At 42.0% G+C, this 16,320-nt stretch overlaps 1 pseudogene; it reads left to right on the top strand.

Moving 5' to 3' along the window:
* Positions 1-453: 453 nt before the first annotated feature.
* On the top strand, positions 454-15,773 carry LOC113070490 (monocarboxylate transporter 13-like; annotated as a pseudogene).
* The last annotated feature ends 547 nt before the right edge of the window (positions 15,774-16,320 follow it).

Here is a 16,320-nt window from a genome sequence, read left to right on the forward strand (position 1 = left end):
ATTTCATATATCTGATGGTTATTGAAATGAGTGTTTGTGTTGCTCTACATTGTATTCTGTAGTCTCATGTCATGTTTGAAAGATGATATACAGGTTATCATGTGTTTACCTGTCCTAACTAATAACCACTGTCCTGCATGACATGCTAATATCGCTGCAAAACACTACATAAACACATGGGCTATAAAACAGGACAGACCAACATGTCAGCTGCTCTAGGAAACACCCCTATGTGGATAACGAAAGAGACCACCATCAACTCCAACTGTATGTTCAACTGATTCATTCAGTGCTGACTGATAACATTTGTTCTAGAGGTAAAAAGAACTAGTTCTCTCACTGTTTATGTGCATTGACCTTATACAGTCGGTTAAGGTAAAACTAGTTTACAGGATGTCCTAAATTATTATACTATTATTGTACTAAATTATTGTATTACTGAGCTCGGAAAATATGAGTGCTGAGAAAGCAGTGTGGATTTCTGCATTTCCATTGATATAAAAATAGTCTGATGTATGCTGTATCTCTTTTTTAGATTGCTGATAATGCTTTGAACTTCTCTCCTGAGCTTCCGATGGACCTACAAAGGAAGAGACGAACAGTTCAGCCTGCAGGTCCCTTGGATGGAGGCTATGGCTGGTTCGTATAGTGCTTTCCACCTTCCTTGTCTTCGGTCTGACATTCGGTGTAATCAAGTCCTTTGGCATGTTCTTCGTCGAAATCCACCACTACTTCGCAACCACAGTGACTGCAAGCTCATGGATCACATCCATCTCTGGCAGCTGTACATTTTGGGGGTATGTGCCATTTAAAGTTCCAACCAGCAGGGAGCTTCCTCTACGTTCACCTTTGCCTTTTAATGTCATACATGGACATATGCTGACTGAGACTGATTTGTTTGTGAATATCAAAATGAAAATGTGACTTTGTAAAAACTCATTGTCACACTTGATAATACAAGCTTGTAACCTTTTAATATAAACTTGTGTTCTCTTATAAAATATAGTTTCTTATTTATTACACTCTAAAAATGGCTGGGTTAAAAATAACCCAATTGGCAACCCAGCACTGGGTAAATATTGGACAGAACACATGCTGGGTTAAAGTAACCCAGCATGCTGGTTTACACATTTTAACCCAGCATGCTGGGTTATTGAGAAAACCCAAGATAGAGTCATTTTTACCATTTGTGGGTTTGCATTTTTATGATTCTGGGTTATTCTTGCTGGGTTATTCTCATAATTTCACTTTTGCTTAACAAAGCAATCATGGATTAATAAATAATGAAGAATACAGGTTATTTAGACTGTTAAAAAATATTTGTAATGCCATCTGACATTCAAAAAATTTTTACCAATGACAAACAACATGGAATTTTCCCTTTTTTTGTTTCCAGCAAATGCAAAATAAATAAATAAAAATCACAGAAATACAGTTGCAATAAATAAGAAAATTATTTCTGAATGACCTGTGTCTAGCTGTTTAACTATTACATTTTGAGATTTTTAGCTATTTAAATACACAGTGAAATGACATTGACAATTAACATTTTTAAATTTAAATGTAAAATCATTTAAAGATGTCCTTAAATTTATATCAAGTATATAAAGACTCCTACGTAGGTAGATGTGCACTGCTTAGGGTAGTTCAACATATAGTTCACCCAAAAATGAAAATTCTGTCATTTATTACTCAACTTCATGTCGTTACAAACCCGTAAGCCCTTCGTTCATCTTCAGAACACAAGTTAAGATATTTTCGTTGATATTCGAGAGCTTTCAGACCAGGGTGAATAATTAGTGACAATTTTCATTTTTGGGTGAACTATTGTCAAACACTTAAGCTCTGAAGCAAAGATCTACACCTCAGAGCAGTGTACTCCATTATAGAGCCTGTCTATGGAAGGACAATTTTCAAAAGGAATTGCTAATTATATTTTCAATTGCGTTTTCCACATGTGACAAATTGTGACAATCCAAACACAATTGCAAATCTTGAACAAAAACACTGTTTCAAAAACACTGAACAAAAATTACGGTTTCAGTTTAGTGACTGCCAAATTTCAAATGGAAAAACAAAGTCAGTTTGTAGCTGTATTTTCCATGTATTATGAGTAATAAGCCTGTCATATCGATCAAATACTGCATCATAGCAGCTTTACAGTATTGAATAGGAAAACAGTGTGTAATAATGCAAAGGGACAAAAGTAAACACTCAGTTTTCAGTTAAAGTCAATTCGTCATTGATTCAGTGATGTATCGTCCCTCTGTGCAATCAAGTGGATGATATCGCTTGATATTAATTGTCCCCAACTAAAGAAAAACAAGGAACAAAAACTCCATCGTTGACAGAATGGAGAAAAAAACCTTGGGAGAAACCAGGCTCAGTTGGGGTTCAGTTCTCCTCTGACCAGACGAAACCAGTAGTTCAATTCCAGGCTGCAGCAAAGTCAGATTGTGCAGAAGAATCATCTGTTTCCTGTGGTCTTGTCCTGGTGCTCCTCTGTGACAAGGTCTTTACAGGGGATCTGTATCTGGGGCTCTAGTTGTCCTGGTCTCCGCTGTCTTTCAGGGATGTAGAGGTCCTTTCTAGGTGCTGATCTCCATCTGGTCTGGATACGTACTGGATACGGGTGGCTACGGTGACCTTGGAATAAGAGAGAAACAGACTAATGTTAGCATAGATGCAACATAAGAACAAGTACATGAGGTTTTATGAATTACCATGTCTGTTTTTTCACTGTGTCGCACATGTTACCTGCCAAAACTCAAATGGAATCTTTAGCATCTGAATTTCCAATGCCTCACATTGAAAACTGTCAATTTTTGTCAGAGGTGGGACCATACTATGGAGAGTGTTTGTATTGGGAGGTGACGTCACTCAAAGACAACTGTGCAAAATTCTTTGAACAATGGAGGTTAAGGCACTACTAAAGGCAGCTGCCGCTCCAAGAGATGCGTGTTAAAGAACAGACAGTGCAACCCGGATCTCCCTATATTCTTGGCACCTCACACAATAAATAATTCTGTCATTTTACCCCAAATGCAGCTACTATCCCCTGCTAACAGTTAGATCCACATGGTACTATTGGTCAATATTCATCATTAACCAAATGCTTTTCACCGGAGGCATAAAATATAGGGTAATATGCAACTAGGTAAATAAGAGTAGAACTGCAATGTTGTTTGCTGACGTGCATCAGAGTGCAAACAGTGAGAGATTTGGGGTAAAAACTACAAAATATCTCCCAATACAAACATGCCCCATAGTATAGTCCCACCCTTGACACAAATTGACAGCTTTCTGTGTAAGGCATCTGAAATACAAATGCTTTTCAATTGAGTTTGGACTATTTCACAATGTATATGTCCACATGTGGAAAAATACAATTAAATATACAATTTGCAATTCCTTTTGAAAATAGTTCAGAATATCCTTACCTGTCCATTGATTATGATCAATGCCTGAGAGATCTGCTGGCATTTTTAAATCGCCACAACAACTGGATGGGGTTTTGTGGACTCTGCTCAGTTAAGGAATTTCATGTTTGTTCCAACCTTTAAAATAAAGTTGAAAAAAAAAGAAAAAATACAAATTGTTTTAATAACAGTGATTCAGTTCAATTAACTGTGTGAAGTTAATCATGAAATTGACCCATCATGATTATGAGTTAAATTCACCAATGAGTTGGTCTACAGAAGCAGAATATGATATATTGATTGGCTGAAAGGTGTGCTTTCAAACTGTCTAATCAATGGGATGTTCCAGTTATTATAAATCACAGTTTTATGTTAATATGCTGGCTATGACTATATCAAACACACACAGTCACTGGCACAGATAAGGGAGATCACACTGCATGCGCGCACACAGACATTTCTATGACAAGTCACGTAGGTAAAACAGTCCATATATAAAAACTTATAGATGTAGCAAAGTGATAAGGACAAGTCAAAAACACGATCTGGAAAATTAATAAATTAGGTACATTCTGGTGCAGCTTTAACTATAGCACGAAATAAAAATATATGTGCGTTTAAGTTACGTGAGGGTTAACGTTAGTTGATTATCACAGACAAACAATTATGTAAAATGTATAATAAACAAGAACTTACCGTTAGACGCCTCAATAAGACTGCACTCGACCAGTTTTTCTCTCACAAATGTATCCATGCGCTTTTCTGACAGGAAAAAAAACACATTTTGAATTATAATTTGTATGTAAAAAGACTTTATAAACCACAAAAGCATCAAATCACTTCACTAACGCGGCCAGCGTCACTCGCTGTGCGTGCGCGTACTTTGAAATGCCCTGAGACGTCGATTCTTTTCCGGGAATCACTTTGTTCGAGAATTACTGAACCGGTTTACTTGAACTGGGTCGTCGGTTCTTTTAGACCTGCGGTCCGACTATATTGTACGTAATTTGTATGATTTAAATGTCGATATGGACAACTGCAGGCGTTTACATTAGAGCAGAAAGTCGTATTCACTTTTTGAACTCATTTGACTCACTTAAATATCAAATTCGCTTTTCAGTGTCAGAAACTACTTTCCTCTATTTTTACAGGTATTCGCATATTTCAGCCATCAGTCACTTTCTGAAACCTAATAAAACTTTATTAATCTGTCGTCTCAGATAACGTTACCTTAACACGATTATGCGAGTCGCGTAAGGTAGGTTGGCCGTTTGAGGTAAACTGTTCATCATTTAACGTAAATAATGTTGGCCTGTAGACGTTTAACAGTATTGTTGCTGCAAAAAAAAGTTATAATTCTGCCAATTTAAAATAATTATTATTGAAAACATTAAATAAACTTACTTTAAAACAGTTGAAAGCCGTGGCTTTGCCCCGTTGTTCTTCCAAAGTGACAGTTGGGGAGCGATTTAAACATCTTCAAGGCGCGTTAAATAACCCAGCGCTGGCCTGAAACAACATCTCGGTTACGTATGTAACCTTGGTTCCCTGAATAGGGAACGAGATGCTGCGGTGACGTCACCACGTATGGGAACACCTCCGGTGTGACGAATGTCTGAAGCCCTATACCATCCCGCCAATCCTATTGGCCAAATGGCGCATAGCACCACCCTACGCATGCGCACGCATGATATACCTGGGTGCAGCGCGCCATTTCGCTCAGATTTCATGACTGAAGATGAAGAAGTTATCAAGGTACGGAACGGCCAGAACCGCAGCATCTCGTTCCCTATTCAGGGAACCAAGGTTACATACGTAACCGAGATGTTCCCTATCATAGGTCACTTTGATGCTGCGGTGACGTCACCACGTATGGGAACGATATACCAAAACGCCTGACGTACCTGATAACTGAGATCCGGGGAAGCATCTGCTCAAGCGGAGAGAACCCGGGAGCCAGGAGCCATCCTCACATCCAGACTGTAGGACTTGATAAAAGTGCTCGGTGAGGACCATCCTGCCGCAGCACAGATATCATCCATAGAAGATCCACTGAGAAAAGCTTGAGAAGAAGCCACAGCTCAAGTGGAATGAGCCTTAATTCCTAAGGGCGAAGCGAGTCCGCGCGCCTCATAGGCCAAAGAAATTGCCTCCACCAGCCAATGGGACATGCGCTGTTTTGGAACCGCCTGGCCCTTACTTTTATGTCCAAGACAGACAAACAGCTGGTCAGATTCACGCCAAGGGGCTGTACGATCCACATAAGTCTTTAAAGCTCTCACAGGGCAAAGACTTAGATCTTCTGATCCAGCCTCAGCAGGTGAAAAAGCTTCCAGGAACACTTGCTGAAAGCGAAAGAGGTTAGATGCGACCTTAGGAACATAGTTAGGCCTGGGCCGCAGCAGCACCTTCACAGAGCCCGGTGCAAATTCCATGCATGAGGGTGAAACAGAAAGAGCCTGTAAATCCCCAACTCTCTTGAGGGAGGATAAAGCCATGAGAAGAAGTGTCTTCAGTGTCAAGAATTTATCCGATACGGTCTCCAAGGGCTCAAACGGATGCCCTGATAAACCTAGCAACACAATGGATAAACCCCATGAAGGAACTCGCACAGGGCGGAAAGGCCTCAGCCGTCGCGCACGCTGTACGAAACGAGAAACTAGTGGATGACGCCTCATAGAGGCACCGCCTATGTATTCGTGGTAAGCTGAAATGGCTGCCACGTAAACCTAAAAGTGGCTGGTGTTACGCCATCCGAAAAACAATCCTGGAGGAACTCCAGCACTGAAGCCACTGGGCAGTAAACTGGATCCACATTACGATAGCCACACCAGGCTGTAATCAGTCTCCACTTGAAAGCATATAAGCGTCTCGTAGAAGCTGCTCTAGAATTCAATATAGTCTCAGTGGTTTCAACAGAAAGACTGGGACATACTAATGCACTCCGCTCAGTGGCCACGCCCACAGTTTCCACAGATCCGGCCTCGGGTGCCAAATCAGCCCCTGTGCTTGTGATAATAATCCTGTCTGAGGGGAATCTCCAAGGAGAGCCCGCTAGCAGACTGATCAGATCCGCAAACCACGGCTGCGTGTGCCATCGCGGAGCCACCAGCAGCAGCTGATCCACTCTGTTCCACCGTATTCTGCATAATACCGCTGGGATCAAACGAATCGGAGGAAAAGCATACAGACTGGTCGTGGGCCAGCTGTGAGCTAATGCATCCACGCCCAGGGCGATGGGGGGCATAGGGAGAACCATAGCGGGCAATGCGTAGTCATGTTTGACGCGAATAAATCCACTTTCGCTTGCCGAATATCCGCCATAAAAGATTCACCGTCTGGAGGTGTAATCTCCATTCTCCCTGTTCCAGAGCCCGTCTGGATAGCATATTTGCTCCGAAGTTCAAACGTCCGGGGACATGAACAACTCGGATCGACAGAAATTTTCTCTGAGACCAGAGAAGAACATGTCTCGCCAGCCTGCACAGGGGGCGAGAGCGTAATCCTTCCTAATGATTCAGGTATGAGACAAACGCTGTGTTGTCTGATCTGAGCAGCACAAGACGGCCGATCAGCAGATTCGCGAATTACTGGAGAGCCAGAAAACTGCCAGTAATTCCAACCGGTTTATATACCAACTGCGTTGTGCAGCGGTCCACACTCCATGGGCTGGTAGCCCTTGACAAACAGCTCCCCAACCGGTCAAAGACGCATCCGTCGTGACGGTCTCTGGGAAAGCTCAAATCCCCAGCCGAACCCCGGTAGGAGAAACTCAGTTGGCATCCATAGCTTTAATGACATCACACAACTCCGTGTCACCGAAATCGTCGGATGCGGAAGACAACGGGGTGAAATATTTCGTCTTTCCGCCCACTTTTCCACTGAAAAGGGCGCATGTGAAGTAACCCCAGACAAATTACGGGGAATGCCGCTGCCAATCGTCCAAGTGGTTAACAGACGGACGCCCTGGAGCCGCGACGGGGCCAGAGCTACATCCATGCATTGAGAAGTACGGGGTCTACGACTTCTATAGCCCCTTTGCTCAGCAGAGTTGACATCTCCTGTCACAACACTGCTATTACCATCAGTCTACCACCGTGGAAAGAATTCAGCGGAAAGAGGCGGGCCTCTAAAAACGAATTGGTGTATCCGTGACAATTGTGCGTAACACCCATTGAGAAATGCCGGGCAAGCGTTCCACGCGACCCAAAACGATACTAGCAGTCTCAAATTTCCGCTTTCTGCAACGCTGTCATACACATAATGTCCGTGCACGGAAAAGCCTGCGGCATTCGTGCACAGGGGAAGTGTATGCATAAGAGCTATTGCGTCCCGTTGTGTATATTCCTGAACGTGTCCACGGCAGGAATTAGACCAACGAATTGAACATCAGGCTCTGCCGCTAACTAAAACGGCGGCTGTGCGAGCCGTCATAAACGGGTCATCTGTGTAAGATCCTTGAATCGCCCCTCAAGATCTGAAAGCTGGATTGCGCAGTGTCTGAGGGATTATTATTTATTATTTACGCCTGGCGTTACAGCCTGATCCAATGCTGCTCGAAGCGCTGTTTGCTGCGAGACAGTCAATGTTAGAGCGTAGGGACTGCAGTGAGAGTGTTGGATGCGCATTAGCGGTCCAACAGCACTCCCTAGTGGAGGGCACAGTCCCTGGCGAACATGAAGTAAAGCGCATGCGTAAACTTGCTGCGTTTCGTTGTGTATAATCCTGAAGCGTATCCACGGCAGGATTTAATTCACCAAGATAAAAATCGGGCCACGTCGCCATTGCGAGAACGTGGCGGCTGTATGAGCAGTCATAAACTGGCCATCTCTGCCAGCCTTTTGTGCCGTCCCTCAAACTCTGAAGGCTGGATTGTGCAGAGTGTCTGAGGGGGCGCTCAAATGATAGCTCAATCCAATGATGCTCGAGGTGGCTTTGCTGCGAGACAGTCAATGTTAGAGCGTGTGGACTGCAGTGAGAGGGTTGGATGTGCATTAGCAGTCCAACAGCACTCTCTAGTGGAGGGCACAGACCCTGGCAAACATAGAAGGAAAGCGCAAGCGTCAAACTCGCCGCGTTTCGTTGTGTATAATCCTGAAGCGTGTTCACGGCAGGATTTAATCCAACAAGATAACATTAGGCCACGCCGCTAGCGAGAACGCGGCAGCTGTGTGAGCCGTCATAACTGGCCATATTCGCCAGTCTCTCGTGGCGTCCCTCAGACTCTGAAGGCTGGATTGTGCAGAGTGTCTGAGGGGGCGCTCAAATGATAGCTCAATCCAATGATGCTCGAGGTGCCTTTGCTGCGAGACAGTCAATGTTAGAGCGTGGGGACTGCAGTGAGAGGGTTGGATGTGCATTAGCAGTCCAACAGCACTCTCTAGTGGAGGGCACAGACCCCGGCAAACATGAAGTAAAGCGCATGCGTCAAACTCGCTGCGTTTCGTTGTATATAATCCTGAAGCGTGTTCACGGCAGGATTTAATCCAACAAGAAAACATAGGCCACGCCGCTAGCGAGAACGCGGCAGCTGCGTGAGCCGTCATAACTGGCCATATTTGCCAGCCTCTTGTGGCGTCCCTCAGACTCTGAAGGCTGAATAGTGCAGAGTGTCTGAGGGGGCGCTCAAATAACAGCTCAGTTCAGTGACGCTCGAAGTGCTTGTGCTGCGAGACGGTCAATGTTAGAGCGTGGGGACTGCAGTGAGAGGGTTGGATGTGCATTAGCAGTCCAACAGCACTCTTCAGTGGAGGGCACAGACCCCGGCAAACATAGAAGGAAATGCATGCGTCAAACTCGCTGTGTTTCGTTGTGTATAATCCTGAAGCGTGTCCACGGCAGGATTTAATCCAACAAGATAAACATAGGGCCACGCCGCTAGCGAGAACGCGGCAGCTGTGTGAGCCGTCATAAACTGGCCAAATTCGCCAGTCTCTCGTGCCGTCCCTCAAACTCTGAAGACTGAATTGTGCAGTGTCTGAGGGGCGCTCAAATAACAGCTCAGTTCAGTGACGCTCGAAGTGCTTGTGCTGCGAGACGGTCAATGTTAGAGTGTGGGGAAAGAACGAGAGGCTTCTCGTAAAGAACCGTAATAAGAGAATAAAATTGCCGAAATAGACACGACTCGATACGTCTAGACGAGACTAGGTCGCGGCGGAGTTTGGCGCGATCCATTCGGCTAGAGAGGTAGTCAAACGGCATCGCTATATAATAGCAGTCCGCCATGTAGCACACTGAGGAAGGGGAAGCGCGTTTCTCCTGTCCGCTCGGAGGGAGAGAACCGCTTATGCAGGTCAGAGCCTACTCTGAGTAGAAGCTGCGGTTAGACAACATAGTATAAAGCAAAACTGCTCTGATCAACGCGCTCGAGTAGGGGAGAGCGAGCAAGTGGAAAACTCCAGTGCATCACTGTACTCATAGTCAAGCCGCACATATCGCCCCTAACCAACACCTCGTGCGGGGCCTCGGCGACCGCAGAAGCGAACGGTGGGGGTTAGACGCGAGGCGACTGAAGAAATAGACTCCAGAGCGCGGATACTTTTCTTATTTTACCATAGCCGTAGGCTATCACAGAGAGAACATGAGAGAGGCTGCAAACGAATCTCTCATGAGTGCCTCCCTGTGATAAACCCATATACGGCTCTTACCTTTCGTTGACTCATCGCGTCCGCGAAAGAGGAGTTAACACTGCTCGAAGAAAATCGCTGGAGAACGCGAGATGATAGGGCACAGAAGATTCGCTATTCCTGAAGGAATGAAATCTGAGCGAAATGGCGCGCTGCACCCAGGTATATCATGCGTGCGCATGCGTAGGGTGGTGCTATGCGCCATTTGGCCAATAGGATTGGCGGGATGGTATAGGGCTTCAGACATTCGTCACACCGGAGGTGTTCCCATACGTGGTGACGTCACCGCAGCATCGAAGTGACCTATGATAGGGAACCCAGCGACGCAACCCAGCAGGTTTAACCCAACACCTGGTAAATTGAAACTACCCAAAAGTGTTTAAAAAGAAATTAAATAACCCAACAAAATGACCCAACAGACTCAACCCAGCATTTTGGGTTAAAAAATAACCCAGCCGTTTTTAGAGTGTAATAATAAAAATATAAAAAATACAAATATTAATATTATGTTTTATTTAATATAAATTTTGCACTATAAGAATCATTTGCGCTTGCACAAAATCTAAGCTGCAAACACTTAAAACAAAATAATTAAGATGTAAATTGGTAAACACTTGATCATGGTTATGTTATTCATTATGATATTTATAATTAAGATGCATACTACAACACGATCATTGTAATATTTTAATATTTGTCAAATTTGTTTTATTTTCTTATTTATTCATCAGTTTTCATTTTTAAAATATATTATCATTTAAGTATTATTTGTTTATATGTTATTTCGCGCAATATTAATTCAAAATCTATGCTGCAAACTTTGGCTATAAATGAAGATGTGATTTTGTAAAAATGCATTTTATTCGCTGCATCTCAACACATATAAACATACGTTCACTTATCCTTTTTTATTAATCATTTTTATTCAAAATATTTATGATTATTTAAATATTATTATTTAATATTACTAGTTTAATCCGAAGTTATTTTGCACAATTTTCACACAAAATCTAAGCTGCAATCCATGAAGATGTGATTTGTGAAAAACTGGTTGTCTAATCTTATTTGTGATTTAGATGCATGCCAACACACAAGCTCGCTTTAATCTTGTCACATTTGTTAGAGGCACGCTCATGTTCTCTGCACCATCATACTTTAAAATATTCTGTGGCTGAAATAAATCTAACAGAGCGGAGTACTAGAAATATGAGTTTGTGTTCTACCCTCCATTTCTCTGTCTCCCTGTACGATAGCATTACTGGGGCTGACAGAGCACTTGGCTCCTGCTGGTACAGTATGTCATGACTGTGTACTTCCTGTCTGTCTGTGATTCAGCCCCCGTAGGCTCTGCATTTGAGCGAGTACTTCGGCCATCGGCCAGTGGTCATGGTGGGGGGCCTGCTGAGCAGCATTGGGATGGTGGCAGGGTCATATGCCCAGGATCTGCTACAGCTGTACATCACTGTGGGGTTCCTTACAGGTAGGAGCGCAACCAGCAGTGGAGCATATGACTGTCCCCACTTGCTCCTGCACACATACATTCACGCTTCCAATGATTCAATTTGGATTCACTACTTGAAAAGGTCATTAGCCATTTATAGCAGCTGTATGGGATCTTATTCAGATTTAGGAACACTGCAGACCATATGATGAAACGGGAAAATGTTAGGGGGAAAGAGAGGGAGAGAGAGAAAGATTTTATCCAAGAGATAAAATATAACTTTTAACTACTGGTGCATTAAGTGTTACTTGTTTAATCTTTTTACACTATTGTTATTTTGCACAAAATCTAAGCCACAAAAACTAAAAATTTACTGATTTTGTCTGACCAATAAAGCAGGAAAGAAAGAAATATATTATGCTGCACAACTTTTTCAACATTTAAAATGATAAGGAATGTTTCTTAAGCACTAAATCAGCATATTAGTGTGATTTCTGAAGGATCATGTGACTCTGAAGTTCAACATACTTCAGCAATAAAAAAAACAAGCCCAAATGTTTATTAGAGTAATTGTTGCTTATTAGTATGGTTGAATTGTGTCATTGAAGGTCAGCAGCACCAAAGACATTGGTTAATAAAATGGGATTAAATACATAAAAGATATTTGTGTTGTTTAACATTTCATTATTGCAGGTTTGCATCACATTCTGAGTTGCATTTTGCTGTTTTTATTCATTTTGAGGCATACTTAATCTGTGGTTGTTATTTTGAGTGAGATTAATGCGTTAATCTCATTAGTTAATGCATTTTCACTTATTCTAGAACAATAATGACATTTTACTTCTGATTTTTCTCAACATGGGGACAGAAGAGCTGTTAATTAATAAATGGGGAAAAAGAAACTGGCGTTACTTGTTTAAAAAAAAGTAACTCCGATATTTTCTTGTAAATTAAAAAGTAATCCGTTACTTTACTAGTTACTTGAAAAAAAGTAATCTGATTACGTAACTCCCCAAACTACGTTACCCCCAAAACTGGTTACTAATAAATATAATCTTGTAATACTCTTGTACATTTCAACAATGTTTTATCCTATAAAAGTAATGCCTTGTCAGAAGAATAAATGCTTGCTCGTCTATATCCACCAACTTTGCTCTCTGAAAGTCTTTTTTGTTTTGTCCTCTGCAGGATTTGGCTTAGCCCTGACCTGGACCCCTACTGTCACCATGTTGGGCTGGTACTTTGAAAAGCATCGGCCTGTGGCCAACGCTCTGGCCAGCATGGGAGAGTGCATCCTCACCTTCATCCTCACCCCATCCTTTCAGTTCATGGTGGAACAGTATTCCTGGAGGGGAGCGATGCTGATCCTCAACTTGTGTTTGTGCGGAGCTCTTCTGAGACCCCTCAACAGACACATTCCTCCTAAAGAGCTCATAGAGGAGAACGAACATGAGCTGGAGCAAACTAACACAGACTCTAAAAGTTCAAATAACAAGTCAGACTCGAAAAAGTCTGATCCACTGAAGGTCAATATAATACGCTTCATGGACTACACGCTTATCGCTAACGCTCGCTTCATGGTCTACTCAGTGTTTGGTGTCTTTGCTGCTCTAGGCTTCTTCGCTCCATCTCTCTTTCTGGTGCCGTACGCCCACAGTCAAGGAGTGGGAGAGTATCAGGCGGCTACTCTCATGTCCATCTCTGCGGTGCTAGATTTGTTAGGACAGGTGTTTTTTGGGTGGGTGGCTAATCTGCAGCTGGCGAAGACAGTCCATCAACTGATTGTCACAGTGATTCTTTTGGGCATTGTTCTGTTGCTTTGCCCATTAGCAACCACATTCACCCAGCTAGCGTTGTTCAGTTCGGGTTATGGACTGGTGTTCGGGGCCACTGTGGCGATTCACATCACGGTACTAGCGGAAGTGGTGGGGGTGGAGAAGCTTGGGAGCGCACTGGGATTCTTCATGCTCATCCGCAATAGCGGTGGCCTCCTTGGACCACCTTTGGCAGGTGAGATGTTTAAAATAATTATGGTCACTACTAGTGACTATCCTAAGCAGTGAAAAGTTATACTATTTTATATTTGTGTTGTTGTTTTTTGTTGCTTTATTTATTTGTTTGTGTGTAATTATGAAGTAATATTGTTACAAATTACTTGCTGAAGATACTCTCTAATCTGATAGTGTACAGTCACAAGATGTCCTGTTACATGACTGTATGTTGAAAGCTCTTTATCAGTCATCCTAATGCACACACTTTCCTAAACATAATTCTTTGATGAGGTTTCTCATTAATGCCTGACAGGACTCAATTTACAGTAATATTGCATTACTGTATCTTCCCATAAAGCATTGCCTGTCAGATAAATGTATTTGGCTATTGTGTTAATTTCATGGACTATTGGTCACTGCATAAATGGCTTTTCCTGTTTCAACAGCAGGCAACGCTTTGACTGTCCTCACTCAAACCATTGATTTGGTTTCATTGGCTGTAATTTTTCTGTGCCCGCTGCTCAGAATGTAGAACACATCACAAACGCTAGGGTGATAATACATCAGCGTAGCTTTACAAAAGTGGCCAATAAATCAACAAACAAACAACCCGCCCTGAACAACATTGTATATAATACTGTAGCCTTAATTGATTACTTGTCGATAAGCTCTGATAGGGAAACTTCAAATAGATTGTTTTGTAATGTTGAGATAATGACATTTTGCTCTTACCCAGCAGTTTTTCTCTCAAGAACATCTGCCAAAATATAGCACCACAAGCAGCCAAAAACCTCTCCCACACCAGAGGCAGTTCAACACTCAATCATCCAGAAAAACCTCATCTGTCTATTTAAAGGCATTGACTGCCAAAACTATGTCTATATCTGTATTCTGATAGACTAATGTACTTCAAATGAATCTCTTGGGTTTTTAGTCCATTAAATAGTAGAGCACAGATTAATGTTTGGGAGGAGAGGAGCGCCTTTATTTTAGGCACTACAGGTTAAGAGTGTAGACTGCTGGGCTCCATAACCGGCGGTGTAATTACACCATAAATTAACTCTGCGGCAGTTTTTGTCAGTGAGTTTTAATCGGGTTGGAAAACTGCTTTACTGTGGCATTATAAAAGATGACTCAAATGATCACCGCGTCACTGACTTCACAGGCGCTCTATTCCTTGGTGCTTTAATTGATTGATCATTTAAATGTTCGGGGAAGTGTGCATTCAGAAAGCAGCTTGGCCTGAAAACGTGAGGTGGGATGATGCACGAACAACTGCGGGCAAATTAGTGGTGCTTGAGCAAGCGTCACTATTATGCACACTATTGAAACCACATACAAATGCCCTTGCAAACACCTACAACATGCTAGAAACGTTGTAGCGAGTTTTGCATGCAAGCAGCACCCTCACATTTTGCTCATTGTGGTTCTATTTTAAAGATTTGTTTGCATATATGAATGACCTTTTTTTTTTTTTTTTTAGTTTAAGCCTTATTTTTCTGCATTAATTCAGTCTTTGTCATTGAATAGTTCACCTAAAACTATGCTGAACTACTGCTTTCAGTGAAATAATCATATTTTCTACTTTTTCTACAGGAATCTTCATAGACAAAATGAGTGACTATGGTGCTGGTTTTCTGATGGCAGGTGTGGCTCTTCTAGTCTCTGCCCTCTTTCTGCTTGTATTACAGCAGATGAACAAAAATGGGACAGAAAAGGGAAAAGACATCAACTTGGAGAACGGGAAAGGACATGAGGACACGGGGATATGAAAAACAGCAAAATGTGTTATGTTTCACATGCAGCCATGTAAGAAGAGATTATAATTAGAGATGACTGTCAAAAGTGGTGAAACTGACATCATGGCTAATGCTGCTGACATGCACTTTCTGTTCATTCCTGAAGGAAAACCTCACTCTTAATGATGCTGAGTGAACAGACATTTCCCACCTAAATGAAGTATTTGATGGATTCCGGGAAGTCTTCTTAGTGTAGTCCTATAATGATACCATTGCAAGCAGATTCATCAGATCTATTGCTCTGGAAAATGTGCTCTGCCTTAATGGATTAATGGAAGCTGACTTAGTTTAGCTACAGCCAAAGATGATCACATGCAGTCAAAAACAATTTATGCTGCAATTTCTTGTATGGCAGTAGCCTATGTATGTATTTTATTCAGTCTGTCCAAAATTACACTAGTTGAAATTTGGGTTTAAAAGTTTTTTTCATTTTTTTTTTTCAAAGTGCAATCTGCAGGTCTGGATGTCACACACATCCTACAGTTCAGAAAACATTCTCATTTATCGCCCTCTGCAGGCGAGAAAAGGGAAATGCAAGATAAATAGCTACAAGGAAACGGTTCTAAATGCACCCCCCCCCCCCCCCCCCCCCCCCACCTCTTATTAATTTGTACATATTAAAAAAATTAATTTGTTAACAGAGCAAAAATGTGTTGCTGAAGAAAACCACACGAGACAGTAGTGTCTATCTTGCCTGTGTATACAGTGGGATGAAACAGTAGACTAATCGTTCAAAGCCAAACTATCTTTAGGATATCAAAGCAAATTTCTCATCTCTCGTATTGTAACAATAATCTGTTCCCAACATCTGCACTTTGAAGTGTTTTATTCATGCTGGTCTGTGTCTATCACAGATTAATGGCTTTCCAAACTGGAAAAAAAAATTAAATAACAGAAATAAAAATCAATATGCGAGACAAATAGAGTCTTCAATGGCATACAAATGAAAAATTCTTCACATTTTAGTCTGTTCACATGCACAGTTTTGACTTTCCCTTATATTACATTATTTTGTTATATATAACTTGCTTTCTGTTACTTTAA

This window comes from Carassius auratus, unplaced genomic scaffold (genome assembly GCF_003368295.1).
Source record: "Carassius auratus strain Wakin unplaced genomic scaffold, ASM336829v1 scaf_tig00004533, whole genome shotgun sequence".
NCBI classification, from domain to species: Eukaryota; Metazoa; Chordata; class Actinopteri; order Cypriniformes; family Cyprinidae; genus Carassius; species Carassius auratus.